At 45.8% G+C, this 17,337-nt stretch overlaps 1 protein-coding gene across 2 annotated transcripts in view; it reads left to right on the forward strand.

Moving 5' to 3' along the window:
- The first annotated feature begins 13,033 nt into the window (after positions 1-13,033).
- Positions 13,034-17,337, forward strand: part of BCL2L14 (BCL2 like 14) — a 51,944-nt gene continuing 47,640 nt past the window's right edge. For both annotated transcript variants that reach the window (XM_034645983.1, XM_019805510.2), the window contains exon 1: positions 13,034-13,100. The gene's annotated coding sequence lies outside the window, so the exon portion shown is untranslated. The remainder of the gene's footprint in view (positions 13,101-17,337) is intronic.

Here is a 17,337-nt window from a genome sequence, read left to right on the forward strand (position 1 = left end):
GATTATGGTTAGATCAACCCTGTAGTCTGTTAAAGAATCAAATGTCTCTGCCCCAGATTCCATCCTAATCAACATTTTTATATAAACATCCTGGATGAAGATGTAAAAGGCACATTAAACAGATTTGCAGAAAAACCAAAGCTAGAAGGTATCNGTGGCACAGCGGTTAAGCGTCTGCCTTTGGCTCAGGGCGTGATCCCGGCGTTATGGGATCGAGCCCCACATCAGGCTCCTCTCCTGGGAGCCTGCTTCTTCCTCTCCCACTCCCCCTGCTTGTGTTCCCTCTCTCGCTGGCTGTCTCTATCTATGTCAAATAAATAAATAAAATCTTTAAAAAAAAAAAAATAAAAAAATAAAAGGCACATTAAACAGATTTGCAGAAAAACCAAAGCTAGAAGGTATCACTAAGACGTAGGATGTTAGGATTCATGTTGCAAAATTACCTCGGCCTACCAGATCAATAGACCAAAACTAAGAAGATAAAAGTTCACGAATAGATGTAAATGCTATTTTACACAACTCACTAGACCAATGAGGGAGATCTGGTTTAGCAGCAGTTCAAATGAAAAAATTCTAGCAATTCTCACAGTCTTTGATCTAGCAGAGAACCCAGAGACTATCCAATATAGAGGATCTCAAGCTTTTGTTTAAATAATAGAATGTTTCTGTCAGTGAGAATTCCACACAGAGGCCAAGTGAAGACATTTTGGTACTGCTCTGTGTAGGAGTAGAAGGAAAAGGTCTGATGAGTCAGCACCCTTTCCCAGGAATTCACCTCACCTAGTAAAGACACGAAGGCACCTTCCCAAACCCATGGGGCTCTTCTGGGCACTGTTTGAAAAGATCTGATTCAATCTCTTTGCTTTACTGAGTCTATACAATTAGTTGGAGTCCCTCAGTCCCTTAGTCAGCTTCTTGTTTGTTTGATTTGGTTTGTTTTTATTTATTGTTCTTATGCCGCCCTGGCATCGCATTATCCATTTGGCCGTTTGTATACCACCTGCGCCCTCGCTGGGGTGCGGTTGTCCGTGTTGCGCACTACTATACCCCTGGTCCGTGGTACATAATGGAAACTCAGTAAACTTTTGCTGGGAAAATGAGTGAAAGAACTGGAAAAGAATGCAGCTGTCTTGACTCCCAACCCAGGACTTCTTTTCCAACAGCGAAGCCATCTCAAACAATACCAACAACGCAAGCCAAGGTCACGTTAGGCTGCATTAGAAGAAGATTGTTGTCCTAAATAGGGATGAAATGGCTCGACTGTACTGTACATTGTTCAAGCCATATCTGGAATATTGCATTCACTTCTGGAAGCTACATTAAAGAAAAACAGAAAGGAAAGCCAATGTGGCAGGGGTGGGATGTAAATCCTATTTGTGAGGGCTGTGTGCCAGACATATTACACGTTCATCTCATTTCATCAGCACAACTGTGCTATAAAGTCATATTTTCTTTTTCTATCTAGACACAGGGAATTTAAGTAATTTCTCCAAAGTCACACAACTCAATGCCCAGAATTCAAACCTCTGGCAAAGCTCGTGTTCCTTCTGTAACACCAAGATGCCCCTTGGGAGGGGTCCCCAAGAGGGCGAACAGAGTGTGGAGGCTCATGACAAATCAGATGTTCAGCTGGAGAAGTCTAGGCCTGTGTGACAGGCTGGGTCAGGGATGAGGAGAACATGACAGAAGTCATCAGAGAGAGACGAGTACTTTTTTCTGGTGGCGGGGTGGGGGTGGATGTACTGAGACTCAGTGTCATTTGTCAGATGAGGTGGTGGAGAGATTCCGGGATGGAACTCTGGTCCAAACCGCTCTGAACTCTGGGTGTTTGGGACTGGCTGCTGCTCCAGGGGTGGTGACAGTGCCCTGATCCCATCACACGCACACACACGCACACACACATGCACAATCCCTCCATCTTTGTGTCTTACATTGCAGTTGAGAAAAAGAAAATCCTAAGCTTTTTTTGTTGTGAATTTCCTCTGACAATGGGAACCGAGCAGCAGCGTAGTGAGAGCTGCCCACAAGTTGTAGTTGGAAGCATTTCCACAACGGCTTGGCTTCCCTGGTTAAAGAAACAGCCCAAGCGGAGAGGCTTGTCCTGTAGTTACCGGGCACAGAACACAGTCAATGAACGCAGGACAGAAGGCACCAAGAAGTAAGGCCAGGGTCCGAGGCTGGGAGAAGCTGGGCCACAGGACCCTTCTTACTGCAGGGGCAGAGCTTAATCCAGGGCTCTTCTCCAGGCTGCAGGACTAGAACGTCCCCAGACTTGTGTCTCCTGACTTGGTCTACCACGTGAAGGCCAAGAGAAGAGGGTACTCGGGAGAAAATGGCCTTTCCCCTCCTCAGAATTTGCTGTTAAAGCCCCTTCCCAAAGGCTAGTCCTTGTCTCTAGCCCCCCAGAAATTCTGCTGTGTGCCTGAGCTTTTAGAAATATGAGGGGAAATGCAACCCTATGCCAGCTCAACTTTCAACGGATCAAAATATAACCCTGATGACTAAACTAAGAAATGGTTTTCTGTTCCATGTCCAGTGTCACCTTCCTTTCTTCCCTGTCCCCCACCTTTTATGAAAGCCCAGGGTTTCAAACCACAGCCTCCTTGGATTCAGCTTCCTTTGGGCTGAATCCAACCCCAACAGCAAGTGGTAGGAACAGATGGAGAACTCACAAGGAGAACCAATGGCTGAAGTTGGGTGGGGGAGGGGGTGGCAAATGCAGATGTATTACCTTTATCTAGAATGTGAGAGCCGCAAGGACCTTCCAGAGTCATCTCGTCCAGGGACTGGCAAACTTTTTCTGTAAACAGACAGCGAGTAAATACTTTCAACTTTGCGGACTACGCGTGGTCTCCGTCACAAACTACTCGACTCTGCCGGGAAGCACAAAGGCAGCCACAGACAATGTGTAAAAGAATGGACACAGCTGTGTTCTAATAAAACTTTTATTTATGGACACCAAAATGTNGCGTGGTCTCTGTCACAAACTACTTGACTCCCGGGAAGCACAAAGGCAGCCACAGACAATGTGTAAAAGAATGGACACAGCTGTGTTCTAATAAAACTTTATTTATGGACACCAAAATGTGAATTTCATATCATTTTCATGTGTCATGAAAATGTTGCGTTTTTTCATTTGTTTTTCAATAATTTAAAAACACAAAAGCCATTTAAGTTCACCAGCTGTGCAGAAATAGGCAGTGGGCCGGATTGAGCCCTGGGGCCGTAGTTTGTCAATCCCTGGTCTAGTTCCAGCCCTTGCTGATACATGGCTGGCAGGGCTTCATCAGATGAGAATCCATCTACTTGATTCCCACGTTGTGCACTTTCCCCTGCAAAGCGATATTTCAGCTGCCCCACTCCCTTGAGTGCCAGCCTACCTCTACGGCAAGGGCAGCAGCCTGATCCAGACCTTGCCAACTGTCACGTCTGGTAGAACTTTTGGACACGGCATGCTCTGTCTCTGTCTCATTCCTCCACCCGCTCATGGAATGACTAGGTGCAGGTCAATTGCCCTTTCTGGTCCTTAACAGAAAGTAGGGGGGAGCTCAGTTTGGTCATCTCTGAGAACGTGTCCTCTGCCCGCTGTCCTCCCTCCCTGCATCCCAGCCTGGCTCTCAGCCTTTGCCATCCTGGGACATTTCAGAACTGGCATGCCCGGCTCCCGACCAGCTAGCACTTCCTGCTGCCCTCACCAGCAACCGTCCCTTGGAGCCACCAGTTCTGATGTCATCAAAGGATAATGACTTCTGGGCAGGAAAACTAGGAATGGAAGCAGACGAAGTGTCTATTTTCGTGCAGATGAAGTCGTGGGAGGATCCGTGATTCATGTGCTGGGTGCTTTCTGAATAGCGTGTTTCTATCATCTTCTGGAAGACAGAAAGTTAGTTTCTCCTGGAGTGGTTGGTGAGAATGATGTTTGGGGTTTCCTTTTCAAAAGGGGGTCTCATTTGGTTTTTGTTAATGTTGTTTGGTTGGTTTCTTAGTTTTGGGGGTTTGTTGTGATTTGTTTTAATGAAGAAGTAGGGATAAAGGATCAGGTGACAAAGGTTTAGTGGTAGGGGGCAGAGCAGATCCTATATGCAGTGTTTTCAGGGTCTGAACAAAAAAATAAGGTCAAGGTGATTCAAAGTCATAGAGTCAGATGCCTGGGAACCTGCCAAATACCAGATGCCTTGGTTAGGAAGTTCGTGACAGTTTGACACCTTGGTCTTGTGTGATTGCCATCCGAAGATAAGCAAGGGAAAGGTGGGGTGGGGGGAGTCCTGGCATGAAGTTCTGAGAAGGCTTGGAGCCCTGATCCTGCCATTCCATTAAAGACTGTGGCCACCAGCCCCCACAGTAGTTCTTTCTAGTCTCGCCAGAGTAATGGTGGCTGGAAGCCTGGAGCAGGAGCCTGGTCACTTCCAGCCCAAGACAGAGCTCAGCATCGGCTCCCTCTGCTACTCTCTCCCAGGGAATCCAGCACCTAGATGGGGTGGATATCTTGAATTAGGGTATTAGGACTATTGAATCTTTTCAGGAAGCTCGAGGGGCCAGTTAGACAGAAGGTGAACAGAAGCAACTCCAAAGGACTACATGGAGCCCTGCATTCCTCTTCGCTAACAGTGCACTGGGCACAGGTCAACAACCAGCTAGCCAGGAAAGAAGGCCCTGATTTGTAACATTTGCCAATTCCCGTGCTGTAAATGCTCCCACCTTGGCTTATTTCAAGTTGCTAGTGTGATGTCCGCTGACTCACAAAAGTCCGGAAAATTAACATTTGGCTCTTGCATGTTGGAATGAGCCAAATTCAGGACACCCCTGCCTTCAGCCCTTTGGAACTCAAGGAGGGAGCAAATCAGAACCGTCTGCCCAGGTATCAAAATAAGTCACAGGCTTTCTGAGCCTGAAGCACATCGCAGTGGATGGAAGGTAGGGGGAGGAGGAGGAGTGGGGGGCTGGCTAACTGGAGGCCCTAGAATGCCCACCCACACACAGTGCAGGAAGGACAGAGGGAGGGAATGTGGATAAACCCTGGAACAGAGACACCAAACGTTTGTGTGATCCACACAAAAAATACCAAACTATGGGGGCTTTACCCCTCCTCTTCCTATTCCTGAGCATGTCCCTGTCTCAGTCCATTACTTTTCAAGAAAGTCTTACTAAAGGATGTTAGGAGCAGTTAGCCCAGCTCCCTGAAAAGAGGTGCCCTGCCTTTAGAACATACTAGGGGAGACATGGTGGCTGACATCAAAGAATCTGTCCCCTTAACTCAGAGGGCTGCTCTGTCCACCTGGCCAGGCCCAGATGGCACCAAGGATGGAATCATGCTGCCTGCCTACTGTGGCCACTCCCCCTACCCTGCTCCCTCCCACCATCCCTCCCCCCTGCCATGTCCCACCCACTACACTTCTTCTGGCTTGACGGAGGGAAACTTCACCTCCTCCAACTCCTTAGGGTTCCCTACCGTCCACACAAACTCATTTGTTAAAAGAATATCTAAGGATTTGAGGATGAACGGAGGTCCCTTCCCTTGGGCAGTTTCGGCTGAGCAGGCATTCTGGGACTAGGGCCAAGCAGTAACTCACTTATGAAAGACTTCATTCTGTGTTCTGCTCTCCGATGCCTGACGCACACAAAAAACCCCTTACTGCCAACCTTTCTGTCCCTTGCTTTCAGAACCTACTCACCTGTTCACCTGTTCAAAGCCGCTCCCACAATCCTCTGAGCTCCCTCCACTCCCTTCCCCGGGAGACAGAAGCCCCTGGGTTCCATTCTTACCTCTGTCACTAATTGTTTTAACACTCACTTAGCCCACTTGGACTAAAGTTTCCTTATCTGTTGCATAAATATGGTACAAGTTTAAAATAATAAAGTTCCATTTTATGGAAATTTTATGGAAAAATAAGATTTGTGTGGAACTTTAAAAAATGACCAAGTACCTTTCACTTAATCATCACAGAAAACATTAGCAGTAACATTGACACAATATTGTAATAAGTGACATAAGTAGTAATATTAGATAATATTAGGAATAATAAGGAGGCCAGAGAGAGGTCAGGAGACATATACAAGGTTACGTGGGTAGAACACAATCAGACCAAGCCCATTCTTCTAATGCCCAACCCCATGCAGACCCCTGAGAGCAAAGGGCCACAGCTAGGGTCCCACATCAGAGCCCCACAGCTCTTCCTCTGGGTATGACACAGCTCCATGGTCAAGGGTCATGTCCTTCAGCTGACCAGTTTAACCTGTCAGTTTGTATTCAGACTGATTCCCATCCCAAGCTAGGTGACTAAGGGGAATACACACAACATCAGGGAGAAAACTAGGGTCCATCCTAAGCAAAGCTGGGGAGTGGGAGCAGTTTTCCTTCATGAGCCTTCCACCTTTCGTCCAGAATTCCATGTCTATTCTTTTAGAATCTAACTCTCTTCGTGGTCTTAATATTATCTTGGCCCCTCCAAAAGAAAATGTTCCAGTCAAAAAGCTGTATAGTATATTCCCTTCCCATCTTCTACCACAAAACAAGTGCTGCCACCCACCACTCCACAAAAGGGTAAAGAAGGAAGGACCCCTCTTGCTTGATGTGCAGATTTCCTTCACTTTTTTTTTAAAGATTTTATTTATTTATGTGACAGAGATAGACAGCCAGCGAGAGAGGGAACACAGCAGGGGAAGTGGGAGAGGAAGAAGCAGGCTCATAGCGGAGGAGCCTGATGTGGGACACGATCCCGGAACGCCGGGATCACGCCCTGAGCAGAAGGTAGACACTTAACGACTGCGCTACCCAGGCACCCCTCCTTCATTTCNTAACGACTGCGCTACCCAGGCACCCCTCCTTCATTTCTTTTCTCATAGTTCTCACCCTTCTGTCCTATGCTGCCCTCTCTACCTCAGGATAGACTTTTCCCTCTTTCCCTAAAGATGGCGTCCTTTATTTTTATAATCATTCTTTATCACTGTCTTTTGCGGGTTCTGGATGCCAGTCTTGCCCCCCAGCACCCACCAAGGAGGTTAAGGCAAAAGGAAGAACAAAAAGAAGCACAAATTACTACCATTTATCTAGCACTGTGTAATAGCAATGCCCTTCCAAAGCCCTCATCAAATTGGGAACAAGTCAGTGAAGCAGGTATTGTCATAGTCATTTTTTTACAGACAAGGACACTGAGGCTCAAAGACTTTATAGATTGTTCAGTTATTAAGTAGAAGAACCAGAATAGGAATCCATGTCATCAGACTCCAAGGACAGTGGAATGATCAGGGCCGTCCCCATGAAATTATCTGAAAAGAGTGTTCAGGAATATTTGCTTTTTAACATCAGTGTCTTAAAACCAGAGCCTAACAACCCAGCCAACAGTGCACTAAGGGACCATAACCAACATTTGTGGATGCGATCATAAAAGGGTACCAGTGGGTTTGAAATGTGGGAGTCTTTTACTACCCCAAATAGATAGTCACCCAGTCCTGCTGACTATAAAATCAACCATAAAGGCAGACAAAGAAGTCCCAATTCCATACGTCTGGAGACTGAAAAAAATGAAGCTCCCAAACTTAGAGAAGTTCTGAATCAGATACTGGGGCATAGTCTCAGCTTTCATCCAAATAACGCAGGGAACTGGACAGAGTAAGAGGTTCCCCCATACTGCCCAGACTCTGGGCATAACAACCATGCAATGGCTTCTAAAGTCCCCTGTGGTCTAAGATCTGTGGTAAAAGACCTGATTTTCAGTTTTCAACCCCAAGTATAGATTTGCAGACCTCCCTAGAAATAAACAGTAAAAAGTGGGAAGTAAGTTCAGACAGACCACCAGAGAAATCAGATTTATTTTAGAGACCTTTTCTGTAAAAAGGGGTCAAGATGCTATAGGAGCTTTCTAGTGATTCCAGGTCAGGTCAAATCTAAAGACCTTGGTCATAAATACATTATGATTCAACTAATGAGATTTGGTGAGGTATTAACCATCTTTGTAGAGCCAGTAACAGTTGACCATTATGGGATTTGAGACTGAGGAAATATGAGACTGAACTGTTGTCAGAAAAGCTTGAGATATTTTCCTGTGCTTTTTATATAGGATAAAGACCTACAGAAGAGGAAGCCCAAGAAATCATTTGAGTGTAACGTGAAGTCAAACATTCAGGTGTTGAGAATAAAACCATAGCCGGCTGGTGTGTAAATTTCGTTGGAGAGAAGATAGGCAGACTGCGCAGGAACAGGTCATAAAAACATGGGGGCTGGACCAACTGGGCTAGCTTCAAAGGTGCAAATGAAAGGTATGGTGGGAACATCTGTTCAAATGGATTTAAGGAAGCTACCTGGGACTTGGGGTTAGCAGAGCATCAGGGAGAAACGGGGGAAACGAAGATCGATTTCAGCTGGTGGTGGCAAAAAAGTAAAAGGGAATTGATGAAAGAAGCCAGGGCATGGTGATCAGTGTGCTGAGGAGATATCTAGGAAAAGGCAGCTTCTAGAGAGAAAAGGTACTACATGGATAAGCCTGACTCCAGGGGAAAAGTTCTGTGAAGTGCATGAAAGAGGAATCAGAAAAGGAGGAACAGGGGCGCCTGGGTGGCACAGCGGTTAAGCGTCTGCCTTCGGCTCAGGGCGTGATCCCGGCGTTGTGGGATCGAGCCCCACATCAGGCTCCTCCGCTATGAGCCTGCTTCTTCCTCTCCCACTCCCCCTGCTTGTGTTCCCTCTCTTGCTGGCTGTCTCTATCTCTGTCAAATAAATAAATAAATAAATAAATCTTTAAAAAAAAAAAAAAGAAAAGGAGGAACAGCTAATTGAAAGTGATAGACAGAGAGGTTTGGCCAACTCATTGCACATGATCCCAAGTTCTGGAGGAGTGGGCAGAAAAGAAAGGAAACAAAGGAAAAGACATTTTAAAAGAAGTTTTCAAAGACTAATTAAATTCACAAACACAGGATAAACAATAATTCAAAGTAGAAGCCTGAAATTGCCACTAAAAAGGAGGCAAGACTTACCACTTAAAGGACTCTAGGGAAAGATAAACTGGACATAAGTCTGTGCAAGACATAGTCTGGATATTACCTGTTTGGAGCAGATCATTCTCCAGAAACGTAGAGAAGACCTGGATCTGTGGGTGTCCTTACCAGACAATTTTAAAGGGGTAAGATTTTTATTTAGAGTTTATAATGGGAATTTTCTAAAGAGTTCTAGAATCTGGATATGATGATACAAAATGATGCTTATGAATTGAAGAAACAAAACTATCTACTTCATAGTTATGCCTATCCCCCCAATAAATCATTAATACCCCAAAAGAAATGTGAAAAGGAAAAGTCATATATAAAATAACCCTCTTCTGAAACACCACAATGGGTCAGGGGAGAAAAGGAAGATTTCCACTGATTCTTGAGAAAAAAAAAAAAAACGAATGATCTAAAGTAAGTGTCCCAACAAATAATCCAGGTTGTAAGGGCATAGGATCACAAAATGTTTGTTTAAACACACATGCCAACAGTTGGCTATGCAGTTACCAAAATGGAAATGAGCCAGGGGAGTTGACATTACTTATGTACAAAAAAAGAATGGAAGTTGTGACATGTCACATAAATGATGCTCCCATTTTTATTGATGCAGGTAATAGCCAAAATTCACTTCTCAAAAACTAGACATTTGGCAGAGGTATAAAGAAGGGGGTAAATTCCTGATGGGACAAGAAGAGACTACAAAGTAACAGAGGAGAGATCAAGGGGAGGGCAGGCCTCTGATACTCCCAGGATGGCAGTGGTGGACATGATAGAAAATGATACGAGGAAGTAAGTGTCGAGGAAAGTGACCCTGAAATCAAAGGTTTTAAAGAGAAAACCAGAATTCCTCAAGTAGAAGCAATCAACTGAAGGACCAGGATGAAGAAATCGGATAGAAATGATGGAATTTAAAGTACCACAGAAAGGCTTCTAGAAGAGCTTGTACAGAGAAGGAAATGAGGGTAAAGAGAAAGAGCAAGAATAAGGAAATTTCATACAAAATTCTAGAGTGTGCTAGAAATGTAAGGGAAAATGTGATGGTAAAATGGAGTGGATAGATTTTAGTGGCATGATCGAAATGGATAATAAATGGGACCTTTATGGAAATGTTTCCAGAAGAAGAAAGGTATAGAGAGAGAAAAAAAAAAAAAAAAAGCAGTGGCCTAATCCCAGTGTGCCAAGAACAATCAAGAAATGCATGAATCATCAGCCAATGACCCACATGCACAGAGAAGCACGTTCAGGCTGCATGTGGAGAGGCAGTCGGGTTCTAGGGCCTCCCTCTGACACTTAACAGACTTCTGCTTTCCCACCTGGGCCTCCTTGAGTATCTGTTTTCAATGGCACATAGGGGAAAAGGGTGGCAAGATGAATAAAATAAAACTAATTTCTTCTTCGGCTCAGTCAACATTTATGAAAAAGTGTCTATGTGAAAGTACAGTGCTTGGGACTGAGGAAATACAGAAATAAGTAAGAAACATGGCTAGATATTCTTATGTAAATAGAAGCAACAAGGGAGGGTGAATATTAAAAATGTGGAATTTGCCAGATAAGGTTCAAAGCCATAAAAATGAGAAACGATGTGAAAGATGATAGAACTGAAGATGTGAGCACAACAGATTGCTGTATCTTCTCTTGGAAGGGGAACAAGATGGAAAAAGGAAACAAAAAGAGGAAGTGAGTTCGAGAACCCTGCTCTAGAACATGGGCATGGGCCCCAATCTGAGCACCACCCTTTACTCAGCTGATTCTGGTATGATCTGGAGCAAGGCACTTATAGACTCTGAGCCTGAGGTCCCTCCACTATCAAATAGGCTAGTAATGTCTGCCTAACTACAGAGTAACTTGTGGCATCCTCATGACAGAGTAAGGGATATCGGACTTACCCACCCACCATAAACAACAATAAAACTCAACAAAATATATGAGACAACTGTTTTCAGTTACTAAACTACAGATGGTGCAGGGATGGGAACTTTGTGAGAAGAAAAACAAAAGAGGTGAAATCCACGTTCGCTCTGGCCTTCTGCCTGGGGGCTTTCCAAACCAGAGCACAGGGAGGTAGAACCCAAGCCAAGGCGGGAGAAAAAAAGACCAAACATGTGGGTTGCCCAAGGGGCTGGAGTCAGCAGGGCAGAGTACTAGAGAGGAGAAAGAAGCACAAAGAAACCCAGAAACCCATGCGGGGACTACCTGAGTCTTAGGCTGCAAAAAGAGCTGCACACATGCAGAGTGAAACACCAAGACCCAGGGAAAAACAAGTGCTGGGGAGCCATGTCCTAACAGAGATCCCAGAGGTCACACAGTAGGGGAGACACTGATATTCTCAGCAGCCATAGTGGTGAGAACATGATGACTGCTCTAGACATTCAACTGACATTCAGGAGAGGCCGCACCTCAGTTGCTGGGCCACCTGGCCCTGGAGAGGGGCTGCACTGGACCCACCTTAACGAAGTCAAAGGCCAGCATTCAGCAGCATCAAACTGACCCACCAGTAGCCAGCTGCCTGCCAAGACAAACCCAGCACTCTTGAAAGGAAGACAATAAAGTCTCTACGTCTGGGCATGTAATAAAGAAGGATGACATGTCACAAGAAGGAAGCAAAGCAATCGAAAAAAAGAATCCCAGAGGCGATACAGATGGAATTAGCAGACAAGGACTTTAAAATGACAAAAATGAATATCTTCAAGAATTTAAAGAGGAAGAACAGACATTAAGGAATGAGTAGATGGAAAATCTTATCAGAGAAACTACAAAATAGAACAAAATGGGAACTGTAGAATGTAATAATGTACAGTAAATGTAATAACACACAATAGGCTTAACAACAGAGTGGACACAGCACAAGAAAAGATCAGTAAACTTGAAGACAGAATGTTAGTAACCAAATTGAAGCATACAGAGAAAAAGAACTGAAAAAAAAAACAAAAAAAACAGAACAGAACAGAGCTTCAGTTACACTTGGGATGATATTAACCCATCTAACATATGCATACCTGAGATCTCTGACAGAAAGCAAAGAGAAATTGGGGAAGAAGAAATATTTCAAAAAAGTAATGACTTCTGAATATGACGAAAAATACCAACCCACCGATCCAAGAATCTCAATGTATCGTAAACAAGACAAACACAATTGGAAGACAAAATAAAGGTATAGTTAGATAAACAAAAGCTGAAAGAATTTATCACCAGTAGAACTGCACAATAAAAAATGTTAAAGGGAGGGGTGCCTGGGTGGGTCAGTCAGTTAAGCATCCAACTCTCAATTTTGGCTCAGGTCATGATCTCAGGGTCGTGAGATCAAGCTCTGCACTAAGCATGGAACCTGCTTAGGATTCTCTCTCTCCCTCTTCCTCTGCCCTCCCTGCTTACGCTTGCTCTCTCATTCTCTCTCTAAAAATAAAAAAAAATAGAAAAATAAAAATAATTTTAAAAAAATAATGCTCAAAAAAATAAAAAAGCCAATAGAAGAGATAAAAAGAATACTAACAAACACTTCATTATTCCAGTAGGAGACAGGAGAGGAGGGAAGGAAAGACTAGATGGCTGAAATCAAGAGCAAATGGCAAGATGGTAGAATTAGACCCAACCTAACTTACAGATCTGTTGCATACATAAAATAATAAAAGTGGAACTGTCATAAAGCGGTCCTCATTAAGAGGTTTCAGGATGGGGGGAGGGGATGGAAACAATACGGGAAGTGGGCAGGTGGGGGATAGGAGACCTTGAACAGAACAGTTCACAGTGGTCATGCTGTGGCTCACACTGATTTGTCTGGGTGCACACGGCCATGGGTAAAACATGGCGGTAAAACATGGCGCCCAGCCCATGGGTACCATTTCCATGGCTTCATGGAGCCAACCCCATGAACTGGGCTTGGGATCTACCCCTGTGGGAGGGAAGCAGAGCCGGTGAACGGTGCTGTCGTTCGAGACGCACGGAAGGCACGAGACAAGCTTCCGACCCATCTGCCACGTGAACACCGGGCGGGAGGAGGGGCCTGCGGAAAAAGACAAAGGGAGACTACGTCCACCGCACAGACGCGGCAGAATGACGCAAGAGACCAAAGATGGCAGATCCAGAACGGGAAGGTATCATCAAACAGATGACCTAGGAAGCAGGTAACTGTAAAATTAGACTTTGACACGGTTTTTAGCAGGCCGAAGATGGGTGGCAACCGGGCTCTCACACAATGTGTGAGCCAGCTGCTGTTTGGTGACCGCGGTGAAGCCCCCTGAGTGGCAACAGCGGTGTGTCACCGCCAGCACTGTGTGTAGGTGGATGACACAGAGATGTGGCAGAGGGTCACACGGTTCGGCTCGGCCCTCATCCATGGAGCACCTGCTGACGCCAGGCCCGGGGTCAAGCGCTGGGGGACCAAAAATTACTCAGACCACGTCCGTGCCTGCAAGAAACACCCAGATCCAGCGGAGAAAGAGGTGTAGAACCCCATCAAAAAACACCGTGGCCTTGGTCCTTGCATTCCTCTGCCACTTACCTGCTGTGTGGCTGTGGACGGCACTTAGCCTCAGTTCTCTCATCCATACAATGGGGACAATAATAGCTAGCCGGCAAGACTGTCGTGGAGATGGTCGCGTCCAAGATTTTAAAAGCACCTAGCACTGGCTTACCGTAATTCAGCGACTCTCAACTTGAGAGCAGAGCACAAATGAGAATCTGATGTCAGACTTCAGGAGCAATCCCTCAAGGGCAAGGTCACGGCTCACTCGGCTTACTCCAGGTTGCCTCCCAGGCACCCACCAGAATTTCACCCTCAGTAGGCACTCAGTTTGCTGAGCAGGATCGAAATTAATAAACTTCCTTATCCAGACCTTTTGCATCTCAAACCTTATTTCCAACCAAGGGATTCATTCCGGGATCACGCCCTGAGCCGAAGGCAGACGCTTAACCGCTGTGCCACCCAGGTGCCCCTCAATCGAGGTTTTTATTAAGCCCCCTAAGGGGTACACCATTGAGTAAGGAGTAAAGATATGAAAGCAAATAATTACAACACAGTGAAATAAAAGTGGAAACTCCAGTGTGTGCCAAGTGCTTTGGGAGATAGGAAAAGAAGCAATTAATTGTCAGGGGAAGCCAAGAAAGTCTCCACCGTGAAAGACATATTTGAACCGAGTTTTGAAGGAAACATAGGAGTTCAAAAGTCAGAGCCGTGCAAGAGTATTCCAGCCTGAAGGTGGGCTGAGGTAGGGAGGTGTGAGAGAGAGCTGGAAGTTTCCAGGACCGATTACTGGTACTTCCACTCACTGGGGATTAGATATAAAAATATAACAAGAGGAGATCCTCGAACAGGGGATTTTCAACCCGGGCTGTACATCAGAAACAGCTAGGGAGCTTTCAAATGGTCCAATGCCCAAAGCCCCCTCCAAACCAATTAAAGCAGGATCTCTGGGACTGGAGGCCAGTTGTCAGAAATTTTTTTTAAAGCTCCCAAAATGAACCCAATGTGCTGCCGAGTTTCAGAACCACTAGCCTAGAAAGAAAAGGGAAAGATTTACAGCATCCCAAGAGGTCAGGCCCTCTTGGTGCCTCCGCAGTTCCCTCACGCATGTCCCCCCCACCACCCCGCCCTGCTAGGGGTGGGAAAAGACCAGCCAAACAGCCACCTTGGGCTTCTTACTGCTGCTCCCTTCCCCCCACCAGCTCTGGGCTCTGAAAAAGCAGCTCTAGAAGTTTGGTCCCCAGTACAGTAGCATCTGTATCCAAGGGGAACTCCGTAAAATACGAATGTTCTTTTTTTTTTTAAAGATTTTATNAAGATTTTATTTATTTATTTGACAGAGATAGAGACAGCCAGCGAGAGAGGGAACACAAGCAGGAGGAGTGGGAGAGGAAGAAGCAGGCTCATAGCGGAGGAGCCTGATGTGGGGCTCGATCCCATAATGCCGGGATCACGCCCTGAGCCGAAGGCAGATGCTTAACCGCTGTGCCACCCAGGTGCCCCAATACGAATGATCTGACTGCACCCCAGACCTACTAAAGCAGAAAGTGGAACCCTGCAATCTGTCTTAACAAGCCCCAGGTGATTCTGATGCACGCTAAGGTCTGAGAACCACGGTTCTGGAACACGGATTGCTCCAAAACAGCAGCCAGGCACAGTCTGGGTGTGACTCCGCCGGTGGGGATGGGGGTGCTGCTGCAGGTGTGGAACCTGGTGGAGTCCTTGCTAAATCAGCCGACATGCCGGCAGCTGGCCTGGGTGCCGTACTATCGGTCTGGAGTCAAAGGCGCCAGCGGCAGAGAGCCCAGGTTGTTTGCTGTGTCCCAGGAAAAGCTTTAGGGTAGGAGGCTCAGGGTTTCATTTCCTCCTTGAACACAAAGCAGTCCTTTGAAAGCAAACTTTCAAGATACTTTAAATCAGGACTGGCAGGAAAATCCATGATGTCAATGGGCATGGATACACTATTTCCGTTTTTCCTTTGGAGGAAAGAGGTAGATGAGAGTGCTGGAGGGTCTTACGTCGGGGAGGGGTGGGAAGGAAGAAAGGGCACTGTGGGTTGACTGCTCCATCCATCTCCTCCTCCCAGGCCCCAACCGGTTGAGAGAAGTCACAATTCTTGGGAGGAAAATAAAATAAAGGAAGCGACAAAAGGAAATGAGTTCCCTGTATAGAAGTGGAGATTGCCTTTCCCCTAAGGTCAGAGGGCCAGGCGTAAAACGGTACGCCTGAATGACAGCCGAGACTGGAGCCCTAATCCTGGAGGGATTTGCTCTCCTGGCTTTCTTGCTGCTGGAGCCAGTTGCTTCCCGAGTCCCCACTCACTGGAAGAGGCAGCCAGCTCTTTATTGACTCAGTGAACCCGAAGAACACAAGTGGATTCTCTGCCACACGATTAAAGAGGGCAAGTGCTTTGGGGCTGTTAACCGCCTCCCTTCAGCCCCACTCTTTCAAGCTGAAAGCTACTGGACCTACCTGTATTTTTTGTTGTTTTTTTTTCTGCTTCAGTCAGTTGGGGAAAATTCCCCAGATCTGGAAAAACTGCTGGATTTGACAAGCGTGTTTGTAGCGCCACCTTGTGGTCCTAGCTCATCCAAGCAGTTTTCTTTCTGCTTCTCTTGTTCATTGAAGGCTCCAGCTCCCAGGCAGGTATCCGTCCTCCTGCCTGCTCTACATTCTCCTGGGCCTTCCAGCCACTTTGATTTGCCTTGGCTGAAAACCCCCTGTTTTTTCACAGGCACAAAAACAATATAGACAAGCCACAGAACTTTCTCTTAAGTAGCCAAGCATTTAAAATCTTCTAAGGTACCAATTTCTCTAATTGACCAAAGGTAACAGGAGAACAATTTCTGGCTGTGCCTATAAATCATGACAAAGTGTCAGGAATACTTTCTTCCTTCCCATGATTTTGGGGTCCAAGCGCATAGGAGAATTGAACATCCTCGGTTCCAAGTTTTCAAAGCAGTTTTTTTTTTTTTGAGGTATAATTTACATATAACATATCAGTTTCAGGAGTACAACATAATGAGTCAATATTCATATACATTGCAAAATGATCACCACAGTAAGTCTGGTTAACATCTGTCACCGTACATAGGGTGGTGGGAAGATAAGACGGTCTGGAGAGATTCTGTTAGTAGTGAAACATGCTGTCAGCTAGGCATCAGGAGAGATCAGTTCTAGGCTTGGCAGTGCTGCTAACCCACTGCGTCAACTTTAGCAAGTCACTTCATCTTTGTGGACCTTCCTGCCCGAGAATTGTTACCCTCTTCACTATTTTCCCCATAAATTCCATGAATTTTAAAGACATTGCCTTCCAAATGGCATCTCTAAAAATTTAACTAATCGTTCTTCTATCTTTACTAGTCAGATGTATAAATGCCCTCTAGCACGTCTGATCATCATGAAGCAGCTGGAGTAACCACGAGGAGGTTACATCCCAGACAAAAGCAAAGACACTTGATAGCTCCTTTTCCTAATACCCGGGACATGTATGATTTCTGGGATGCTTTTAGAATATTGCAGGCGACTCACAGACCCTCGTTACAACTTTCCCAAGGCTGGAGAATCCCAGTTAGGGAACCAACAGATTGGATAATCCTCGTAATCTGAGTAACTCCAGTTCTTACGAACTAAGACGAGGGAACAATGGAAGTCTGTGGTGTGTGTATCCAGGTAGAATCTCAATTTAAGAAACATCATTAAAGGGAATTAAGATTTAAGAAATGCCAGCTCTGGGTGCCTGGGTGGCTCTGTCAGTTAAGCGTCTGTCTTCGGCTCAGGTCATGATCCTAGGGTCCTGGGACTGAGCCCCACATCAGGCTCCCTGCTTAGCTAGGGGTCTGCTTCTCCCTCTGCCCCTCCCCCTGCTGATGCCCTGTCTCCCTCCCTCTCTATCTCTC

Source organism: Ailuropoda melanoleuca, chromosome 16 (genome assembly GCF_002007445.2).
Source record: "Ailuropoda melanoleuca isolate Jingjing chromosome 16, ASM200744v2, whole genome shotgun sequence".
In the NCBI taxonomy this organism is placed as follows: domain Eukaryota; kingdom Metazoa; phylum Chordata; class Mammalia; order Carnivora; family Ursidae; genus Ailuropoda; species Ailuropoda melanoleuca.